The sequence below is a fragment of the Lissotriton helveticus genome, chromosome 5_1, assembly GCF_964261635.1.
Source record: "Lissotriton helveticus chromosome 5_1, aLisHel1.1, whole genome shotgun sequence".
Lineage (NCBI taxonomy): Eukaryota > Metazoa > Chordata > Amphibia > Caudata > Salamandridae > Lissotriton > Lissotriton helveticus.
The window spans coordinates 237,157,041-237,180,267 of NC_136065.1; the positions used below are offsets into that span (position 1 = coordinate 237,157,041).

Sequence of the window (23,227 nt, forward strand, 5' to 3'; positions counted from 1 at the left end):
CCAAGAGGTTCAAGGACTATGACATGGACATTAAGTAAGAGATTGTCTCCTTAATTCCGTTGTTGATTGTATAAAGGGGGGAGATATGTGGTATCATTCTAGTTGTTGGCCGGGGGGCGCAGGATCCGGAAGCCACATACCGGAACCGGAAGGCGGCCATTTTGTGTGGCCCGACCGGCAAAGCTAGCGCACGCAGATCCCGGGGCGCTCCGGGAATAAAATACATTATAACTCACAGCCTGCCTCAGTGCTTCATTTGGGGGTTAAACCGACAATTCTACAACCCAGAGCTGAAAAAAAAGTTTTGTTGTATGTGCCACATATAGGAAGCCCCGGGAGAAGTGCATAGGTACGAAACATTGGAATTAATTTTCAAAACGGTCAACACGAGTTGTGGTTTTCGTCTTTTACGCCTGTGTGCGTTTTGCACAAACAGTTGTGCTCTGAAGACTGCAATTCACCCGTGTGAGAGGTCCATTTAATTATAGATTTTCAATTAACACCAAACCCTTATGCTTGCCTCACGTGTGATTTAACTACTACAAACAGGGCCACTGGAATTATGTCAGTGGCAAAAGAAATTTTGAGAGCGGGATGGAATTGTGAGGCAAGTACATATAGTCCCATCAGGTCAGCAGAACCCCCCGCCCCCAGCATACCCAAAATCCCGCAAATAACACACAAACACCAGTGTTAGATTGGGAAAAAGTTGCTGCAGGTCTCTACCCAGAGAATTGCAATTTAGTATGTAACCTCTTCGCGAGTGCCTGCCAGGCAGCACATGGCTGCGTGGCCCAAAATAAGCGCTGAGATATGTACGGTGCTACTAATTACCCGGGCAAGAAAGGACCAACCCTGTGATATGACTGAACCCAAATCCGACAGCGGCGGTGCGCTCTGTTCGAAAGGGCAGGTGCACAGAATATACATTACACTCTGGCACATGGGCGTTACGCGCTCTGTCCAGAATCATCCCATCGGGCGAGACCCATGGGCCTGAAACCAGGTACTAGCCTACACGTAAGAGTGCGAGCCCGGCCCAGGATTAAGGGGCGCTTGCATGAGCAGTAATTCCTACCCTATTCAGGCACCTGCAAGGTAAGGGAGTTGGCCATCAGCCACTAAAAAAACAGCGCAAACTCAGTACAAACTAACTGCTTTGACCGATATCCCTGCATGTGAACGCGCTTATTCCAGGATCACCTAATTGGACGAGACCCTTCGGCTCAAAACCTGGTTCTAGCACCCGCGATACCTGGTTCTAGCACCCGCGACGGGAGTGCGAGGTCGGCCCAGAGAAGAAGCGCATATGTGCAGTAATTCATTTATCCATCAAGGGCACATGCAAGGTAGGTGGAATGACCGAAGTCACTGCATGTGAACGCGATCCCGTGACAAACGACCACCGTTAAAGCAGCGCAAACTCAGCACAAACAATTGATTTGACCGCAAACTCAGCATGTGCCGCGATCCTGCGACAAGAAACCAAATTAAGCAGCGCGAACGCAGCACAACTAATTGATTTGACCAAAATCGCTGCATGTGAATGCGATCCTGAGACAAGAAACCGCTATTTCAGCCGCACCCTTAGTTATCCAGCACGCACTCAACACTAAGCAGTGGTTAGGCCAAAAACCCTGCCTGTGAACGCAGCCTAGCGGCAAGAAACCACTAAACAACCCGTGCGAACTTAACCCCAAACGAATGGGGCAAGTCATGAGTAGGAGTATCACTACCCATGAACACCTTGCGATCTGTAAAGGAAGGCTGAGACCTAGATTAACAGCTTCCCTAAGTGGTGTATCCCTGAAATTACCAACAAAGGTTGCCGCATCCGGTCCCACAATGGTTCATGTGGCCCCGCCAAGTTCCATGGGCCAGAGTAAATAAAAGATTAACACCGGGCAAACATGTATCACGACACTACCGAGACTCGAACCCAGGTCCCCAGGTCCGAGGTCGAGCGCCCTAGCCAGTATTATACCTCTACTTGAGCTGTGTACGCTTTTGTAACCTGCACACATCTCACTTTACCCCCTGAAATGTACGTTTGCTACCTCTTGTCTCTCGGTTGCTCACCAGTGTCACTTTCGCCTCGTGTCATTAGCGTTTGCTTTGTGACTTGCTCACTTGACTTATTTCCCCTCCACGTGGGTCATTACTGTGCCTGTTGTGAAGCGCTCTGAAAACTCTGGGTAAGTCGGCGCAATGCAAAATCGCATGGAAAATAAATAAACTGGCCACGCAAAGAACTCCAAAATTAGGTCAGTCTATAGTAGAGAGTGGGCGGTGGCCTCTCGTTGAGATATCACGGGTACCGTGTGGCCTCAAACCAACCCGAAGGGGGGGGGGTCTACGGGCAATGTCTCGCTTCCCGCACCCATCCAAAAAACCTGCAAATAGACTCCACCAACGCCAGGCTACGCCTGTGCAAGCAGGCCTTGTGTCTCGCATGCGAGGAGGGGCAGACGCACAAGGACACACATCGCCCACGAAGTGCCAGTGTGAAACTGCCAGGCGAAACGGAAAGCCACAACTGGCAAGTACTCCTGTCCAACGAACATGTAAATGCGCAGTTGAACCTCGCATTCGGACTCCTGTCCATGCGGCATGTAACTGCGCAGAAGAACCCTGCATTACGGTAACTGAGGCAACCTATGATTTATAGGCAAAGGTATACCCATTCCACATAACTTCTCAATCTTAAAACTTGACAAGTGATACCTTTTTACTATCTCAACATCTGTTCGTCCTTACAAATCTGAACCGATAAGCACTCATCACTTATCAATACACCCCTCCATGCACCTAAACGCATATCATTGTAAAATTGTAGCTACAAAGATAGCTCCTGTCTCGATGCCTCGCGCATCGTCTACAGCAGACCTGCTGAGATAGCAAAGGATCAATCTTCGACGCTGAACGAACCTCAACACCGATCTGCCCGAGGACCCGAACGTGATTGCGTAGTTGCCAAATCAACACTGCGACACGGGCCTCGAGATACTAAGGCCTAACGATACTATACACCATATTTACATAAGGACAGTAGAAACAAATTAGCGCACGTAATCGGCTTACCCTTCGCGCTGAAATATGCAATGCCACATGTTACAATGAATAAGTCACTCGATTGGGCCTCGTGATACTATGGCCCAATGATACTATACACCATTGTAAATACGGACACCATCAACAAAATTGCGCAAGGAATAGGCTTACCCATCGCGCTGAAATATGCAATGCCACGTGTTAAAATTGAATAAGACACCCATTTTGTGGCAAAAGAGCATTTGCTCAATGCACTCTTCCTCCCATGCACAGTTAATCACATACAATGCCTGTTGGCAAGAGGCTCACGTGCTGAGTCCACACATGTGTTCGATATGGGGACACTAGCATAATATAAACCACTTGTGGTAACGTGGAAAAGTGCCAATGCTTCCCACACACAATTATAAATGTGAGGATCCCTTTCGCAGCACTGGCTGAAAGTGCCCGGATGGCCACTGCACAAAGTCGTGGAAAAGACCTCCACAGGTACTCCACACACCACTCGCCCAGTCGTCCCTTAAAAACCTTCAACTTCCCACTTCGAACAATTGACTCATTACAGGCATTCACTTGGTGCACAAACAACTTTACAACTGGCTCATAGCTAACCGCCGCGCTAAGCGCCATTACAACCCCCCCGAAAACTGGGAAGATGGCCGCATGAGCGGGGCGGCCATTACCCTTCACGCCAGGCCCCCATGCATGCCTAAGCCACTGGGCCCTGAAGGATGAGGCCACTCCATGCCCACGTACCTGCCGCTGGGTGCGTGGGGCAGGGCGCGACTGTACATAACATATGCTTAGAGTGGGGTAGCTGGCATCGCACTCGGATTCAAGCCGAGCCCCCCACGGGGCCCGCAGGAGCGATCACCGTAGCTAGAGCAAAATGATCAAGATGCGGTAGACCCTCGTGGATGGAGGAGCCAAGAAATAGTGTTGCCCCAAGAGGAAACCCGGCCCGGTGGGCACGCCGCCAGAAAGAAAAGTCGCAGGGGCGGGGGGTAACGATCATAGACCCCCAAGGCAAACCTGGGAAAACTTGACCAACGCCGCGGGCTAAGGGACGGCACGTGGAGGCTCGCGCCGTAGGAAACACCCGCACAATAGAAGGGGAAGAGTGGCGCTCAGCATTAAGTGAGCACCTGTTACTTTACACAATAAAACATTCGTTTTTGTAGGAGGAGGGATATAAGTGATTTACTCAATATCGCAGCATGTTGTGCCAACGCTGAAAGAACACTTTACGTGAAAAGATGATAGTTACTTTACACAATCACACATTTGTCCTTGTAGAAGCCATGAAAGCGGTGCGTGAACGAATGTAGCGTGAACAAGCCTTGGCGGACAAAGAGCAGCGAAAGGCTGCTCGTGATAAAGCTTTACAGTTGCAGGAGAAAGAATTGCAGGAACAGAAAGAGAGGGAGACTCGAGAACGTAATTTACAGGTTAATGGTCAGTTTCCTATTCGACGTCCTCTTTATCCTGTCCTTACTAATGAATCAGATGATTTTTTACTAGACCGTTGCCCACCTCTGTATGTTCCGCCTACGGCCCCGCATGAGGATTCGGACGAAGAAGATCAGAATAATCAGCGTACCAGGTTAACTGCTGATCGAGCTACGGAATTGCGCGGGTTTGCTCGTAAACTTAATGTAAATTCTATAACTGTTTCAGAGATTGATGGTCTTATGTGTAAGTGGTCTGAAAAGGAACGATTGTATTTTCTGGATCATTTTGGAGATGAAGTTGTTGATTTAGTGATTTGCCCAAGATCACAAGATGTTGTGTCGACGCCGAAACTTAAAAACAGTATCCTAGCTCCATAGTCGGTAGCTCCGGCTGTGACACCATATCCTCTCCTCCAGTCCTGAACCTCCGACTGCAAGGGCTCTTCGCGCTTTGAACAAATCCATCTCAGTGCCTTGCCAGAATGTGACGTATTAATATCAAAGTTAAACATGTTCAAGAAATACACTCATCGAGTATTTTGTAAACCTTATAATAAGGAAGGGGCCCTCTCACCCCCGCTAAAGGCACGAACCTGAAGGAGTCTATCCCGCACACCAGGCACAGTTGAGCTTCCCGCTTCACCTGCACTCGGCAGAATGCAGCCCGACCAACTAACAACTAGCAAGTGCTACCCGAGAAAATCGCTGTAAGAGATCAGGGGAAGCGTAGCACAGAGCAGAAGTGAAACTCCCGCAACATCAGGTCGACAGGGCTCCCCCTGACAAAACTGGCCCACCGCGTACTCATGCTCTAAACAAAGCCTGAGCCTGCACAAGTGACCCCACATGCCCCCGGACAATGAAACTTGCCAACAAATGCTTCTCCGTGGGAGGCGACCCACAACCAAGTCATCCTGACTCACCGCAGGAGAAGCAAAAAGTCAAATGTCGGAAAACCCGTCACATCGACGCAAGACCGGACCCCTGGACGGCGACCAGAGGTGAGGGATAAGAGTGTCCCGATGCACGAAGTCTGGAGCGGCAAAGAGGCAACTAAAAGGGCGAGGGGGAGATATATACCCCCTCGCCTTGCCTGCCGCGCCGGACGCATGTCACAGCCCTCTAGGCTCCCCCTGCCCGGGGGAGGAGTGGAGGACCAAAGGTAAGGGGGTGGGGGAGGCCCTCTGGGTCTAAGGGGCCCGCCCTCCTGATGGCCACCGGGTGGCCTCGGGCAGCCGCAAAGTATGCAACAATTAACTGTAAAATCGGGAACCATTAGGGGATAAAGCAAATCGTCCAACATTCTCTCGTTATTGTTGGAGCATTTTAACACAGATAAAATAATTCGATATCTATTAAAAACTTGTATATATTAAGAAAACTGCAGTTTCTATCCAAAATGCTACCCCACAATTAATGGTCTTCGGTAGGTGCACTGGATAACCACGTTATTAACACTGCCCTTTCCACATTAAAATAAATTGTATAACATTTATGCAACCATGCACTTACCAGAAAACACGCCTTCTTACTATAATAAAGGGCGTGGCACACTTAATGTGATAGAGAGGAATTCTGGTAAGTCTTAGATGTCACTGGAGGCAAATCTTCTGTTCCTTTACGCAGCTGCAGTGTAGGAAAACACTATTCATGTACCCAATGAGCTAGCACTTACTGATTAGCCAGAAACAGTCTAATTGTGCAAATCTGCGAGTTCGCAAATTTTTTCACGAACTCGCGGATTTTTTTGCGATTTCGCGTGAATTTGCAGACAGCAAATCCGCAAAATTCACCCATACTTAATTATGTGTAGTTGAATTGTGTTGTGTGGAGTGCATTATGTGGTTTGGAGTGGTATTAAGTTTTGTGGAATGTTATTAACTGCAATGGAATGTTGTGGAGTTAACTTATTAAAGGCCAGATGTAGGTAATTCATATTTACCGACTCTTAAATACCGAATTTTACCGATTCGGTATTTAAGAGTCGGTAAATATGAAGGGGGAGATGTAGGTATTACAGATTCTGTAAATACTGAATCGTTAAGATTCGGTATTTACCGAATCTGTAAATACCGAATCGGTATTGCCCATTGATTCCTATGGGCCTTGAAGCCCATAGGAATCAATGGGCAATACCGATTCTGTAATTACAGAATCGGTAAATACCGAATTTTGCAAGGGTGCAGGGGGTGTCACTTTGACACCCTCTGGCACCCCAAAAATAGGCATGTGCGCCATGTGGCACTCAGACATGCCCTAAGGGCATGTCTGTCTGTCACTTGGCTAGGTGTGCATGCACACATGTGCATGCACACCTGAATTCGGTATTTTAAGACCCAATTGGATTGGGTGTTAAAATACCGAATCTGAAAGGCCTGCGGCACTCAAAGATGTGCTACCTACATGTGCTTTTACAGAATAGGTATTTTTACTGAGTCTGTATTTACCGATTCGGTAATTTTACCGAATCTGTAAATACAGATTCGGTAAAATACCGATTCTGTAAAGCATGCTCCTACATTAGAAAACCATATTACCGGTCGGAAACGGCCGAAATCGGACGTTTCCGACCGGTATTAGGGCTCCTACATCGGGCCCTTATAGTTTCATTTTGTGGCATGGAATTATGATATATTCCAATGTGCTGTGTGTGGTAGACGTAGCATAGCTGCCAAGGTTTCAGATTGCGATGTGTGACATTTTCATAATTTCAGTGTAATTATGAGTAACATTTCAACGACTATGAGTGACACTTTCTTGTGAGCAAAATCAAGCAATGAAGAGGAGGGAAACATATAAATTGTGAAATTACGGCCATTTGAGTAATTAGAAACTCTAAGAAAGTCACTGAACTAAAGTGCGCCAACAGCAGGCTACTGAAAACTGAGTCAGACTGTGTGAATGTCAACCATTATTACAGTTAAATTATGAAAACGTCTCACTTACCAATCTGAAACTTTGGCATCTATGAGTGGATCAGTGTGAAAATGTGCTGTATTCGAGGTGGATTCCTCTGCACCTTCATGGTGACCAGCCTGCCAGGTATCGTTGCAAACTTGCAAGTGCCAAGCAGTTTTCCATCAGCTACAAGTTAATGTAACTCTACAAAATAAATACATATGATTTTCTCTGCAGGAATCTGAGGTTTGCCTGTGCCAGGTTACACTTACTCCAGCACTTTAAAAGTGGCAGTTCATTCAGGTCCAATCAGGCCTCCTGTGGAAAAGTAAATTTTGCCATGTTCTGTGTCCCTACGCCTCATCCATCATATGTTATGTGTGCATGACCAATATGCATATGTTATTCCCCATGTCTGATTAATGACGCAATTATAGTTGTGTCCACCTCTGGTATGTCAGTTTCCAGTCCTCGTGAATACTACGAATATCAGGCCTATGTAAAGTTATGTTGCCACGTTTCTCAGTGTGCACGTTATTCCATTATAAAGTCCCCGTTTCTAGGCCTCAACAGGGCCCGGACCACAGATTCAGCTCCTGTCTCCTGAAAGCCTCGCTGAGGAGCGATACAGCCCCCACCTGTATCCTCGACCCTTCACTTACTTCCTGCCTCGCAGTGCCCGGTGCAGCTTGGCTCTGCCTCTGAGTCTGCCAAAAGTATGTTATGATTCCAGCTATCAGTTCAGTCCTTCTTCTCTGCATTCCTAAGCTACTGAACTGCATCAATAGTTTCCGTCATTGTCTAGCCTATTCGGCTCCACGTTAGAGAAATACTGTATTAATGGTCATTTAATATTCTTCATCACGCACTACATGTAGAATAATGCATGGTCCAGTCTTAGAATCAAGTTAGCTTTTCCCCTCATGACTTCTAGTTTATATCAACATGTTCCCTAAACATCAGATACCAGATAGGGTTCAGGCACATGTCACTCCGACCCTCCAGACTCTAGTCTCTGCTCCTAGCACAGAGTTCGTAGCCCCCAGCTTCTCCTAGTAACACGTCATTGCCAGTTTTCGCGCACCATTAGGTTAGAGGTCCCGGCTCCTTAGGTAGCCCCCTCCAATGTTTCCGCCCATTCATGACATATTCTGTTACGTTTGCATCACATGTCCATGTATACTCCCAGTTACACCTACTTTTACTGTTATCTCTCGCGACTGCTACGCGTCACGCCTTCTGCTCCACCCACTGCTACGCCTACTGCAATGTAATGCTATGTGTTTGCGCTATGTATATAAGTCGATGTATTGTTATTAAAAGTTAGCGCGCTCATCCCAGACCCGGCCCCAGCAGCTGCTGGGTCATTCTATGCAGGTTGTCCTGATCCTGTCCTTATGCTGTAATAAACCTGCAGAAACTCCTACTACCTCGAATCTTGACTCTTATTTTATTGAGCTATCTGTTATTCATTCATACATTCAAAAATAGATCCGGTATTATTTATTTATATACCACATAATGGCGCCCGAATAGGGACTTGCCCTTTCCCCACGCGTCGGTGAAGCCACGCCGACCCCCTGACCCTCTGCAGCCGTGACGGAACCATATCGGCCACGTGCAGATATTTCTGCTTCAAGTATCCCTCAGGCCCACGGAGGAGACGGAGGAGGCGGTCCAGCATCCGAACGAGACGGTGGAGGAACGCGGCGAGTCCCGACCAGAGCCCAAGCCGAGAGTCCAAGGTCCGAGGTATCCGGAGGCCCACCCGTAACTGAAGTCCGAAGTCCGAAGTTCGTCGTCGTAGCAGTCCAGTCCCGTCCGAGGCCTTCCGTTCCGTGCTGCCCGGTGAGTACCATTGCTGGGGTAGTATCTAGACAGGACCAATCTAAATTGACTCCTGGTCCGTGGGTTGGTGGTGCCCAGACTCACAAACGAAGTGTTCATCTAGGTGGATACGGGTCTTGATGCGTCCCTTTATGGGACCGGTATGTTCCGTACTGTTACAGCAGTGCATCCAGTAATTCTAGTCTGTTCCGTTCTCGAGAAATTCTGTTCTGTTTCTGTTCTCAGTATTCCAGGTAATATTCTGTTCGAACTGTTATTTATAATGTTGTTTAATGTCTTTCCAATGTCGTGGTATGCCTGAATTGTTTTCCTAATTGTTATTGTTTTTCGTGTATTGTATTGTGTTCCGATTCAAGTTTACAATGCCGCTCTTTTCCAAGTTACGTCAGTTAAAAACTAGAAAGGGTTTATTAGAAGAAGCAGTTCCTGTCCCACCTAGGGACAGTCCAGGTCACTTTATGTATCAGAAACATGGCATAAGCGCCATAATGTATCTAGATTTATGGGTAGAGTATACCAAACAGTTAGGAGAAAAGTATAGATGGCCCGTATCGGGTACATGGGATGCCGAATGTATCATGCGAGTAGAAGAAGCATTATGGAAAAAGAAAGCCAGACAGTCACAGAAAGATGCCATCGAGTTATGGCGTAAGGAAGCTCATAGAAGAACCGAGAAAGAAGTCAGAAAGTCAGAGTTAAGTAGAGAATCCCAGGAACGAGCCCAAGAAAGAGAATTAATCGAGATAGGTGAACAAGTCAAAACCGAACAGTCAGACAGACAGAGGCATGCCCTCATTAAGGGTATGTATCCTCTCCTTGCCGAGGGCTTGCCAAAAGCGACCCCAGAGGCATCCAGTAATTTCCCGCCGCCATTAGTTCCGACCAAGCTACGTGATAAACCGACCGCAGCTGATATTTTTATTTCGTCCTACTTGGACGACACAGTCCCAGAATATGCAAATCCTGTTCGCGCTCCGCCAGTCCCTGTAAATCAGGCACTTCCTGCTCCTTCAGACACCGGGGTGCCCTTAACAGCTCCCCCGGTCCAGTCCGCCATACAAGTCCAGCCCACGTTACAATTACCGACCCTGCCAGGACGAAGAATGTCAGTAGACGATTCTAGTCTAGGGGCCGCAGGAGGAGGTCTTCCTCAAACCCCGCCGCCACACAAGCGTTTAACATTACTCGAATTACATGCTCAAGCGTTACAGCGCACGCCCAAACATCAGTCTGTTACAGAAATCAGGCAAACCCTTAACGAATGTGTCTATGATCCAGTTCCAGGCGAATATAATATGGTTTTATATTCCTTACGTGTAAGGAGAGTGACCGAGTATCTAGTCACCTTGCCGAATATGAAAGAAGATCTAGACAGAATATATCGTTTCATCCGTACAGGGGATGATCCAGAAAGTATTGGCGAGATTATGTCTCAAAGGAAAGCCGAGATCCAGCTCATGATATTAAAGTTCCTGATCAATTGTCTAATAAGAGAACAAGATTACCCGTCTAAAGATTCCGCCGAAATGAGAATCCTGACAAGGTGGAGTGATAATATAGCCGAGGGTAAGCACAAGACCGTCGGTGCTATGGAGAGTATGTACAAGAAAATTCGTAAAGAAATAATAAGGTTACACGACCAGCGTAAAGCAGCACAAGTAAGCGAGAAAGAAAGTATCTCTGATCCTGAAGAGGAAGACGAGAATCCCGCCAGAATAGCGTATGTAGGAAAATCTAGATTTCCAGATCGCCATTTACGTCTAGAACACAAGTCTATTTTTCATCATCCAGCACCAGAACAAGGTTCTCTAGAACAAGTATTTCAAGCTACCGATCACATTCTGAAATCACGAGTCGGTTACAGTGAATTAAGTACTATGCATGAACAAGAACTAGCCCGATCAGCAGTCCGATGGATTACTGATTCTACCACTTTTCCACACGAAATAGTGGCACAAATGTTTCTGAAACTGCCTCCAGCCGAGCAGCGACTGGTGGGCATGTATATGATCCAGCACCTCATTACTCTGTATGAGGGTCAACATTCTGATCCAGGTCCATTGCATGATATTCTGAACGAGTTACTCCAGTATAGATGGAGAGGTCTGGGTACCGATTTAATTAGTGTCATTCTAGAACAGCGCCACAAATATAGAAAGTTCCTGAACCCGCATTTTGTTCATGTCTCACCCCCAGAAAGTAAATCATTTTACATAGACAGACAGAATCCGTTACGAGAAGTCCACCCAGTCCAAGGGGCGGGTGGCGTAATGCAACGAGTGTTTGTATACACTCCAATATCAAAGATGGAACTTCTTGAAATGAAGAAATTAATTCCCTGTCATGACAAAGATCCAGCAGGGTTCCATAGAGAATTAAAAGACATGCTCCGTATGGGAGAATACACTTACCCAGATATCATTAAAATGTTAAAAGTCCTGCTGCCCGCAGGGGTATATGAAAAGTTAAAAGAAAAAGAATGGGAGGTGGGAGAGAAAAAGATCGATTGGGCAGCTCTAGAAGCTGAAGACAAGGCACGAGTACCAGGTACCGGTCTTGGAGATAAATGTAAAGAATTACCAGAATTATTGATTCAAGTTTTACCCAGATTATTGACAACGAGAAAAGAAGACTGGGATGCAATCTCAGCCTGTAAACAGAAACAAGATGAAGATATTAGTGATTTTTATTCTAGATTTGAAAAATGTTTCAGTATCAACAGTGGTCTCAAGACAAGTAGTGAGTCATACCCTCACCTTTTCGTTACTAAATTAGTCGAGAATTCAAGTCCACAAATTAAAAATCGAGTTTTGAAAGTCGAAAGCACCTGGCAAGCAAATACTCCGTCCCAGATGCTCCAGATGCTCCAGTATCACCAGAATAGAATCAGGGAAGAGCAAGAACACGAGAGAAAACGTATGAAAGACACGAAAATGAAAGTGCTGGTTGCACAATCTGTTCCTCAAGACAGTCAGAAGAGGGGTCCGAATCAAGCCAGTCATCCTGCAGCTCCCGTTAAAGGGAACTGCAATTATTGTAAACAGCCAGGTCATTTTATAAACGAGTGTGCAGTTCTGAAACATAATATAGCTACTGGTAAGACTAAAGAAAGACCACGTCCGCCTAGACAAGAACAAGTTTCACAGACTTCTCAGCCACAGAATGCACAACAGACAGTTTCCGCACCGCAGCCTATTGCTGCAACACAGCACGTTACATCGCAGATGTACCAGTATGCACAGTCCGAGTATCCAGAGTACCAGCCATATTCATGAAACAGCCTAGAGAGGGAGGTAGGCTTGCCTCTCATCGAGATACCTGTAGATCAAGAAGGTCCCTATGTTCACAGTCAAGTATTAGGGAAAGACAGAAAGTTTTTGATCGATACAGGGGCAAGTAGGACCACAATTAGTCATGCCGAAGTTCCAGGGGCTCCGCTCTCAGGCTCAAGAAATGTTTCCCTTGGATTTTCAGGAAAGCCAATAGTTAATGAGATATCTAAGCCAGTTACTCTAGAAGTAGGTCCATTGTCCCGTACTACTGATCTGTTACTTACTAAGTCATGTCCAGAAAACCTATTAGGTATTAAAACACTGAAAGAGTTAGGTGCAGTCATATGCTGTTCCCCAGAGGGAATACGTCTGTTCCTACGTGACTTTAAGGGTCACTATGTATTACGAGATTTTGATTCAAGATTGTCTAAAGTTCCACAGCATTTATGGGCGCAAGGTCCAACTGATGTAGGTTACATGCAAATCACACCCCATCGTGTGACTCTCAAACCAGGTGTAGTGTTACCCCGAATCAGACAGTACAGATTGCCACCCGAGGCTGTAGCAGCCTTATCCAAAATTATTGACGAGCTCATGGCTCAAGGAGTAGTTGTAGAAACTGACTCCAATGTATGCAATTCTCCGATCATTCCAGTCATGAAACGTACTGATCCGAATGCACCCCCAGTATATCGATTAGTGATTGATTTACGAGAGCTTAATAAATGTATTATTCCGCAGTACCCAGTAGTCCCAGATATTTCTTCCCTGTTAACTGCTATTGATTCCGAAGCCATGTTTTTCACTGTCATAGACCTCAAGAATGCATTTTTCAGTGTTCCCATTCATCCAGACAGCCAGTTTCTTTTCGGATTTTGTTTAAATGGAAGGAGCTATATGTTCACACGCGCTCCTCAAGGTTTCACAGAAAGCCCTAGTATTTACAGTCAAGCACTCAAGAGACAACTAGACAACATTCACATGCCAACTGACACTGCCCTGCTCCAGTATGTCGATGATTTACTGATCACAGCCCGTTCTGAACGTGCTTGCGAGCGAGCATCCCTTACAGTCCTGTATTTTTTAGCCGAGATGGGGCACAAGGTGTCACCTTCGAAGCTTCAATTCTGTGTCCAGCAAGTGGTATACTTAGGACACTTACTGTCCAAGAGGGGTAGGCAGTTGACACCCGACCGTATCCAGTTAATAGCGAGTCTTCCCCAGCCCAGAACCCAGAAGGAGGTACGTGCCTTTATCGGCCTTACTTCTTATTGTAGACAATGGATTCCCCAGTATGCATTTCTAGCCAAGCCACTGATACAGTTAACGACACAGGAGGCAGCCGTATCGACTGTCCTCCCTTGGACATCTGACCATACACTTAGTTTCAACGAGTTAAAGAAAGCTTTATGTCAAGCTCCAGTTCTAGCTACACCGAACTACAGTAAGCCTTTTACACTTTTCGTTACTGAACGCGAAGGTACAGCATTATCTGTTCTCACACAAGATCAAGCAGGACAATACAAGCCCTGTGCTTATTTTTCGAGCACATTAGATCCAGTCGCCCAGGCGTTGCCTGCGTGCCTCAAGTCAGTTGCAGCCACAGCACTAGCTATCAGACAAAGTGATTCCATAGTTTTAGGGCATTCCCTGACAGTACAAGTTCCACATTCAGTAGAAGTTCTCTTAAACCGAACACAAACTCAGCACTTGACAATTGCACGTTTAACAGGTTATGAATTGACACTGTTCCAGCCACACATAGAAATCAGACGCTGCAACGTTCTGAATCCTGCTACACTGTTACCATCAGTTAATTCAAATCCAGACCCACACGATTGTGTGGAAGTAGTTAACATTACGACAAAGCCAAGACAAGACCTGACAGACATTCCGTTACCAGATCCCGACCTGACACTTTATGTGGATGGTTCATGTATGAGAACTAGTACAGGAGAACTAGTCGCCGCGTATGCAGTGACTACTGACACCGAAGTTATTGAAACACACCGTATTGACACCCTGTCTGCTCAAGCAGCAGAGCTAGTCGCTCTGACACAAGCCTGTATACATGCCAAGAACCTGAAAGTTAATGTTTACACAGATTCACGTTACGCATTCGGAGTTGTACACGACTTCGGAGTGCTCTGGCAGGAGAGAGGTTTCATGACTTCTCATGGAACCAAGATTCAGCATGGTCTCCTTATTCAAGCCCTGTTAGATGCCATACATTTACCGACATCTATTGCTATCATGAAATGCAAAGCACATACGAAAGTTACTGACATTATTTCCCAAGGTAATGATCTAGCAGACCGCACAGCCAAGCTTACAGCACAGACTCCAGACATTCCAGTTAACATGACACATACTCCAGATCTGACTACATGCATGACAGTTAAGGACCCTACTCAAGATGTCATAGATATCCAGTTACATGCTACTCCCGACGAAATCAAGAAATGGTCTGAACAAGGAGGGGTCCAGACAGATCAAGGATGGTTAACGAAGGGTAGAGCCACATGGTTTCTCCCCGATTCTATGGTTCAAGTCATTATTAATACCGCACATAGTCCAGCACATTTAGGAGAAAAAGCTATGTTAGACAGTATTCAGAACATTTGGTTCAACAAGCATTTACGAGCTGCAGCCAAGCAGAAAGTCCGCACCTGTATGATATGTTGTCAGTTTAACCCAGGTAAAAGTGTCCCGGTGGAACAAGGTGGTTTCCAGCCCCCTGACCACCCTTTTGAGGTCCTCCAGATGGATTATATTCAGATGGAGCGATGTCGAGGTTTCAAGTATGTCCTTGTAGTTGTATGCGCTTTGTCCAGGTGGACAGAAGCATATCCAGTCCCAGATTACACAGCCGCGACCACTGCCAAGCAGTTGGTTCGTGAATTCTTCCCTAGATACGGACTCCCTAGAGTCGTATATTCTGATAATGGCCAGCCATTCTCCTCAGAGTTAATGAAGCACGTTTCCCTGTTGTTAGGGTACCAGTGGAAGTTTCATTGTGTACGCCATCCTGAAGCAGCCGGTCTGGTCGAGAGACATAATCAAACCCTGAAAATCCGTATTGCCAAAGTTTGTAAAGAAAAAGGTGTGGACTGGCTAGTAGCTCTGCCAGTCGCTTTGTTTTATATGCGCATGGTCGCACATTCTAGATCAGGTCTGTCCCCGTATGAGGTCGTATTCGGCCGCCCCCCTAACATGTGGGGTACTCCTAGACCCCGAAGTATTACCGATGTTTCATGTAATATGCTGACAGATTACCTAGCTTCCTTGATGTCTGCCCTCAACTCATGTCGTTCACAGGTTGCCGCCGCATTTCCAGACAATACCGAGGTGGCACCGCACGAGATCGTTCCAGGCTCCCTAGTGATGGTCCGGAATTTCGACAGATCAAGTCCGCTGGAACCACGTTGGAAGGAGCCACGTCAGGTCCTCTTGACCACCCGTACTGCCGTCAAGTTGGAAGGCAGAAAAGGATGGGTCCATCTTTCTCATATTAAACTTTTCAATGGATTGAAACCCGTTTCTAAAAACATTTCCCAGGATTCCCAGGATTTGAAAAACTGTCAAAACATTGTTTTAAAGGACTGTCCCGCAAAAGACATTATTACAACCCCTCCCTTGTTAGAGAAAACTCCGCAGCAGGAGTATAAGTTAAAGCTCAGGTCTAGTAAAATAAGTCAGTCAGTTTGATTGTATAAGTCCTCCCCTAGGTGAAACGGTTAGATTGTTTCTGACATGTATAAAATAGACCCCCACAGTGAGAGAGTCAGTAATAACTCAATTCAATGTATCGTTTTTCTGAGTTTCGTATTATTCATCAGCATAATGATTTCCTGCACCAGCTATGCATTCTATCTGTATTTTCCAGTTCCTCATGCTAATATGTCTGCTAATGCTACAGTAGAGCACACGTTTAGTGATCTGCCTCCTCACGAATATTCTTACCGCCTTGCTATGCGCAACAACACATTTATCCGTATGTTACATTACTCACACCAGACCAGCAATGCCACTAATTGTTGGGTGTGTGGTCGACTCCCCCCTTTCCAGACACCGAAGGGAGTTCTGCCACTCTTTCCTTATCCATTCTCACACAATGGTTCGTGTGGAGCATGGTCCACGTTAACGTCATCCTCAACAGATATGTCTCTTCTTAACAGTACATGTTTCCCAGACAAGCAAAGTCTCCCCCACAGAACAGGTTTAGATCTAGAAAATGAAGTATATAATTTAGGTAATTATTCGTCGAATTTTATGGTCCTGAATGTTCAGTCTGATACTACTCCAGACTTACCTGCTATTTCAGTACTACCAGTCAAAGGCGAATTATGTGTCCGTAGTTATGGTTCTGTACACGTAGGACATAGTGAATGTACTACTGTTATCCAGTATAGTGACAGTGGGAAATCTGTTTTCAAAGCTTCACGTCATTCTTATTTTATTTGTGGTCAGACCGCATATGTTCGTCTGCCCCTCGATTGGGAGGGAACCTGTTACATTGCCTTCCTACTGCCACCTGTTTTCCTAGCCCCATCTGATTATCACAGAAACACATATCTAGTACACATTAGACATAGAAGGGAGTCCCCAATTGTCGATTATACTGAAACTACTCTAGAACAGTATACAGATTTCAATAAAGGTTTCTTCTTCTTTGTAGGACCTGTCCAGAATAGTAAACTGATCCGTAGGTTAACAAGAACCCTTGAAGCTGTAGTAAATGAGACTGCCTCTGCTCTAGGTAACCTAACCGAAGAACAATCTGCTATGAGATTTGTCGTTTTGCAAAATCGTCTCGTCCTTGACGTCATACTGGCCGATAGGGGCGGGGCCTGTAGAGTCATCGGATCTAGTTGCTGCATTTTCATTCCAAATAACGCGCCGTCTGTTTATTCAGCTATAACCAGACTCCATAAAATTGCCCATCTGTTACACCAAGATCCAGGCACCTGGACATGGTCCGGTTGGTTCTGGAATATAATTTCCGCATGGGGATGGAAAGTCCTGTCCTTTTTAGGTATTGCAGTAGCGATCATATTTAGCTGCTGCCTCTGTATACAATGTGGCCCTGCGATTTGCAGCATGTGTGCTACCTCTTGTATTCCTAGTCCCAAGCTCCGTTCTAAATCCCGTTCCAAGACAATTCGAGACGAGCAAATGGTACTGTATGAAATGATAGATGGTATCATGAATATTGATGTTTCCTGATGGAAACGTAGTGACAAGGAGGGAATGTGGAAAAGTAAATTTTGCCATGTTCTGTGTCCCTACGCCTCATCCATCATATGTTATGTGTGCATGACCAATATGCATATGTTATTCCCCATGTCTGATTAATGACGCAATTATAGTTGTGTCCACCTCTGGTATGTCAGTTTCCAGTCCTCGTGAATACTACGAATATCAGGCCTATGTAAAGTTATGTTGCCACGTTTCTCAGTGTGCACGTTATTCCATTATAAAGTCCCCGTTTCTAGGCCTCAACAGGGCCCGGACCACAGATTCAGCTCCTGTCTCCTGAAAGCCTCGCTGAGGAGCGATACAGCCCCCACCTGTATCCTCGACCCTTCACTTACTTCCTGCCTCGCAGTGCCCGGTGCAGCTTGGCTCTGCCTCTGAGTCTGCCAAAAGTATGTTATGATTCCAGCTATCAGTTCAGTCCTTCTTCTCTGCATTCCTAAGCTACTGAACTGCATCAATAGTTTCCGTCATTGTCTAGCCTATTCGGCTCCACGTTAGAGAAATACTGTATTAATGGTCATTTAATATTCTTCATCACGCACTACATGTAGAATAATGCATGGTCCAGTCTTAGAATCAAGTTAGCTTTTCCCCTCATGACTTCTAGTTTATATCAACATGTTCCCTAAACATCAGATACCAGATAGGGTTCAGGCACATGTCACTCCGACCCTCCAGACTCTAGTCTCTGCTCCTAGCACAGAGTTCGTAGCCCCCAGCTTCTCCTAGTAACACGTCATTGCCAGTTTTCGCGCACCATTAGGTTAGAGGTCCCGGCTCCTTAGGTAGCCCCCTCCAATGTTTCCGCCCATTCATGACATATTCTGTTACGTTTGCATCACATGTCCATGTATACTCCCAGTTACACCTACTTTTACTGTTATCTCTCGCGACTGCTACGCGTCACGCCTTCTGCTCCACCCACTGCTACGCCTACTGCAATGTAATGCTATGTGTTTGCGCTATGTATATAAGTCGATGTATTGTTATTAAAAGTTAGCGCGCTCATCCCAGACCCGGCCCCAGCAGCTGCTGGGTCATTCTATGCAGGTTGTCCTGATCCTGTCCTTATGCTGTAATAAACCTGCAGAAACTCCTACTACCTCGAATCTTGACTCTTATTTTATTGAGCTATCTGTTATTCATTCATACATTCAAAAATAGATCCGGTATTATTTATTTATATACCACACTCCCTTAATGTCTGGTTACTCTGCGTAGAAATGCTGCAAAGTTTTTTTTTAATGCTAATCTGTGGTCATATTAAACCTTCCAAAAAGAGCTGCTTTCATATATGAGTAATCAGTCTGTTTCTGGGATGCGAAAATCACAGTTAGACCCAGTGACGTACCCTCTAGTGCCTCCTCAGTGAACTCCTGTCAGAGGTAGGGTGCAACTGGGATCTAACAGATTTTAGGACTATGTGGTCTAGACTGCCCTGGACTCAGGTGTTTTGTCCATTTAGCCAGGAGTGTGAGAGGAGGGGAGATCTGAGACTGAAGCAATACGTACAGTGGTGCCTCTGATGCTCCTAGACTCCCTGCGCCACGGTAGACACCTAGACCCTCTGTGGAGCAAGGTCTGTAGGTGCATTAATACAACACCTGCTGGACGGAGGGGGACCTGGGGCCTCTTCTGTGTGTGTGCAAATTGGGCCTCACAGGCCTGCGACCAGCAAGCAGAGGCCTAAACTTGAGAGGATGGATGAGGCAATATAGTAGACTGTTAGAGCATGCCTCTCGATGGACTGTAGTCAAAAGAGGAGGGAGGTGGGAGGGCCAACAGATGTTGGATGGCTGCGAGGTGACTGACCACTGTAACCGGTGGAACTACAAGAGATGACTGGAGGCGCTAATCCTCTGAGGAGCAATAATGCATGGCAGTAAGGGGAGGGGAGGTTATTTCCATGCACTCCGAGAGTGTATTGTGCGGTATCGATACAATGCCTCTTGGGTACAGTAATGTTTTCGGAAACCATTGTCACTCATTTAGCAATTACTCAATGTAACACCCTTAATCAGTGCAGCTATATATCTTGCATCTGAAGAAATCAATGCTCTGACAAAGGTAAGAGTTACCAATACACCTAGGTCACAGGAGTTACGGGACCTTCACAATTAACGTTTTTGTTTTTCATTCCGGTATGTCTGCTGCTGAAAGTAGCTATTACTGCCATGTGAAAGTTTCGAAGAAAACAAGAAGGAATCAGCCTGAAAACAGACTCCCACATGTTTTTCCTTTAATACTTACTCGTCGTTATTTCTGTTCCCCCAACAACAAAAGAGCAATGAAATTGGACAGTTCAGCACTGTGGTGTCATAGTGTTGGAATCTTAGATACCAGCTCCTCCATTCAGAATGTCGGTCTTTGCACATCGCTTCTCACAGGGAGGCAGAGGTTATCCCGGATCACATCACCCACTCCAGAGCTCCGGTGCCCTTCTCAAGCCCTTAGCTCCCGTCAGGAACCAGTCCTTGCATATGTCGCACTCGAAACGGCTGCCATCGTAGGGCTGCCAGTGCAAGGCGCGTGCCTGCAACAAATCCTCGCGAGACCTAACTTTATGGACATACTAAGGAAATACGGCAAAATGTTGTAGGCATAGAAAAGGGACATTCATTACAGGATTACCACACAGGCAGCTGTACTGCATGACGAAATGTACCGCATCACGCTTAGGAGACAGGGGAAGCATCAGAGAACAGACGGCGACCACATGGAAATAATACTACACCAGCATTGATTAGCAGCACTGGTACCCGAAGAGGCGCGAAGCCTGTTATGCGTGATTTTGCAATTCAGTGCGGTGATGCGGATCCCCACACTTAAATACGTTAGTCTAACACCAGATGCGTGGTACTTGGCAGGGCTGAATTAGGTGGTGTGGATGTGGACAAGCTGTGCATGCTAAGGCTTTAATGTCATGGAGATAAAGTGGACGTTTGTCTATTTTTCTTTGTAAAAATAATATGGGCTGTTTCTTTCCCTTCCGGTACATTTCTGAACAATTTGTTAAGCTAAATTGTATTGTTGCATTGTGTACGCATGTAGGAAGAACAAGTGTCTGGCAGACATGCAAAAAATCATCCTACGTCTCAGTATTAACTTCCACACTTCTAAGCAGTAATTCCAATCCTAGAATGAGTTACCTGTTTGCTTTACAACAACAGTTAGTAAAACAAGTAAGTGCTTTGCAAGCCTGTATAAGTAGCAAAGGCTTTAAAGGGACTTGTTTTCGTTCAAGGTATTGCTTTTTCCAGTTCACGGAAGGGATAAAAAACATCTCCAGATAATAGTAAGGTTGACAGGAAGGTGCAATTGCAGAATATTGATACCTGTGGATCTGGTGAGGACCGTGGGCAGCAAGTGCTTGATACGCTATTTGCATAAGAAAATGCTATACATTTTTTTTATTATCCTCCATTAGTTATTAGTAAGGAAGGGGAAAGAGAAGTGTTCACCGACAGCATTCAGTTAGTCTTACGGAGACAAAGAATGCTGTGGTCTGTAGTAGATGCCGCCCAGAAGTCATAGGTATATGTATTAGGAGATGCCATTGAAAGGAAGTGGAAATACGCTTTAGATGTTGCCGGTATTTATGGCTACAGTGCAGTTGGAAATGGAAATGGAAATGGATGTGAATTTGTAAAGCGCGAATTGCTGCCCGGAGGCGTCCAAGCGCTAGCGTCCTAGCGTCCAGTTGCAGACTTCGTGGGCTGACAGTGGGTGGGGAAATGCTACGTTGTCACTATAGGTTTATTACATGAATCGCGCATTCTCTTTGGTGTTTGTCCTTGGGGTACTTGCTGACTGGTGCTACACATGGGATCTGGTTTGCCTTTGACGGGAGGTATGGTTTAGGGGGGTACATAGTGTAAATTAATGTTGGCGTGAGGAAACAAAAATCGGACCATTTGTATATTTAATATTATTGTGTGCATCATGCAGAGGATGAAAAGTAGCAGGAACGGTCTATCTGTTGGTGGTGGACAGGGGAGAAGTGGGCGGAGGTCACAAGTCTGCCGAGACATCTGAGGGGTGGTTTTAAAAGCGGGCAGAAAAGCATAACTGTGGGATTCGTAGGTGTGAGAGTAAAGTTAATGGATGTGTTAGAAGCAGGCATGAAGGCAGTGGTCTGTGTTTGGAGATGGTCAACTGAGCAGTCTTCGCTTGAAGGTGGGTCATCAAGTAGGAGGATGTGTTTGGTGGGCCGGCTGGAGGCAGTTTTATGTAACTTTGTGGGAGGGCGCAGCAGCAGTATTTACTGATATATGTAAATTGCCCAATGAAAGGGCGGATGTGACCAATGGAGGAACCAGAATCCTTTTTTTATGGCTGGGGTGAGCCCCTGCAGTATGGCGGGTCGCTGGCCTGAGAGCTCTTGACTGATGCGGAGAACGGGTCGCCCTCCATGTACTTTGCTACTGCAGTGCTTAATGTACCAAGTCACAGCAGGCCCTGCTGCATCAAGTACCTCGTGATCCCTAATAAATTATCTGCCAGCGCAGCCTCCATTTTCACGTCTTTGCTTCAAATGCTGACTTCGAGGAAGTGAGTCATGGTGAAGCTGCAGGAAGTCGCGTAAAGAAACGCACCGGAACATAGGGAGTCCTGCCTTATCTAAACCCAACTCGCTAACCACAAACGGGAGAGGATCTCAGCGGGGGCTCCCCATTCCAAGGGGTTGCACATGAGCAACCATCCGACTGAACCCCACCCAGGGATGTGTGGGCCCCGGTGATCTATGGGAGCCGTTGTAATGACAGCACCCCAGGCATGGTTTGGGAGGATGTAAATTCAGTTACGGTAATTAATAAATGTAATGGAGAGAGCAGGAACCGAAGACATTTACATTACAAAAACCATAGATTTGTCCCATTATGATTAGTTCCATGTCCCAACTTAGTAATTTATTCAAAAGTACTAGGCATTAGTGAGCAGCATGATATGAATATCAAATGTGCCCCAAGGTCGTGGGAAAGAAGCATTGCTCAGCCAAATTTCAGCAAGCATAAATAACCAACAACGGGAAAAAAACGGCCACTGCATAAAATGTGGCGGCCATCTGCTTGCAATCAATAGTCAAATACAAAAAAGAACCAGTCCATATTATTTTAATAGAATATTATGGATTCATTCTAGAAGGCAGGTGTTTATTGAACAGGTACAGAAACACTTTTTCAACCAATAAGAATCTTTATTCGGTAAGTTAAATCCCCATAAAAGAATACAGGTCAAAGACAAAAATATACATTTCATGAATAATAAAAACAAACAATGAGATTAATCATAAAAATAGAGAACATTTAAAGCAATTATTCAGGTTTCATTTTCCTGGACACTCAGACAAAGATAAAACAATAAAAATCACATGCTCCGTAGGGAGAATCTGAAGGTACAACAGGGCGAGCATGACTTGTTTAAAATGCAGTGATTTCAGCAAGAGGA

At 45.8% G+C, this 23,227-nt stretch overlaps 1 protein-coding gene across 3 annotated transcripts in view; it reads right to left on the reverse strand.

The window, feature by feature from the left end:
- ENTPD8 (ectonucleoside triphosphate diphosphohydrolase 8) overlaps positions 1–23,227 on the reverse strand; it is a 562,224-nt gene that overhangs the window by 97,081 nt on the left and 441,916 nt on the right. The window lies entirely within an intron of this gene.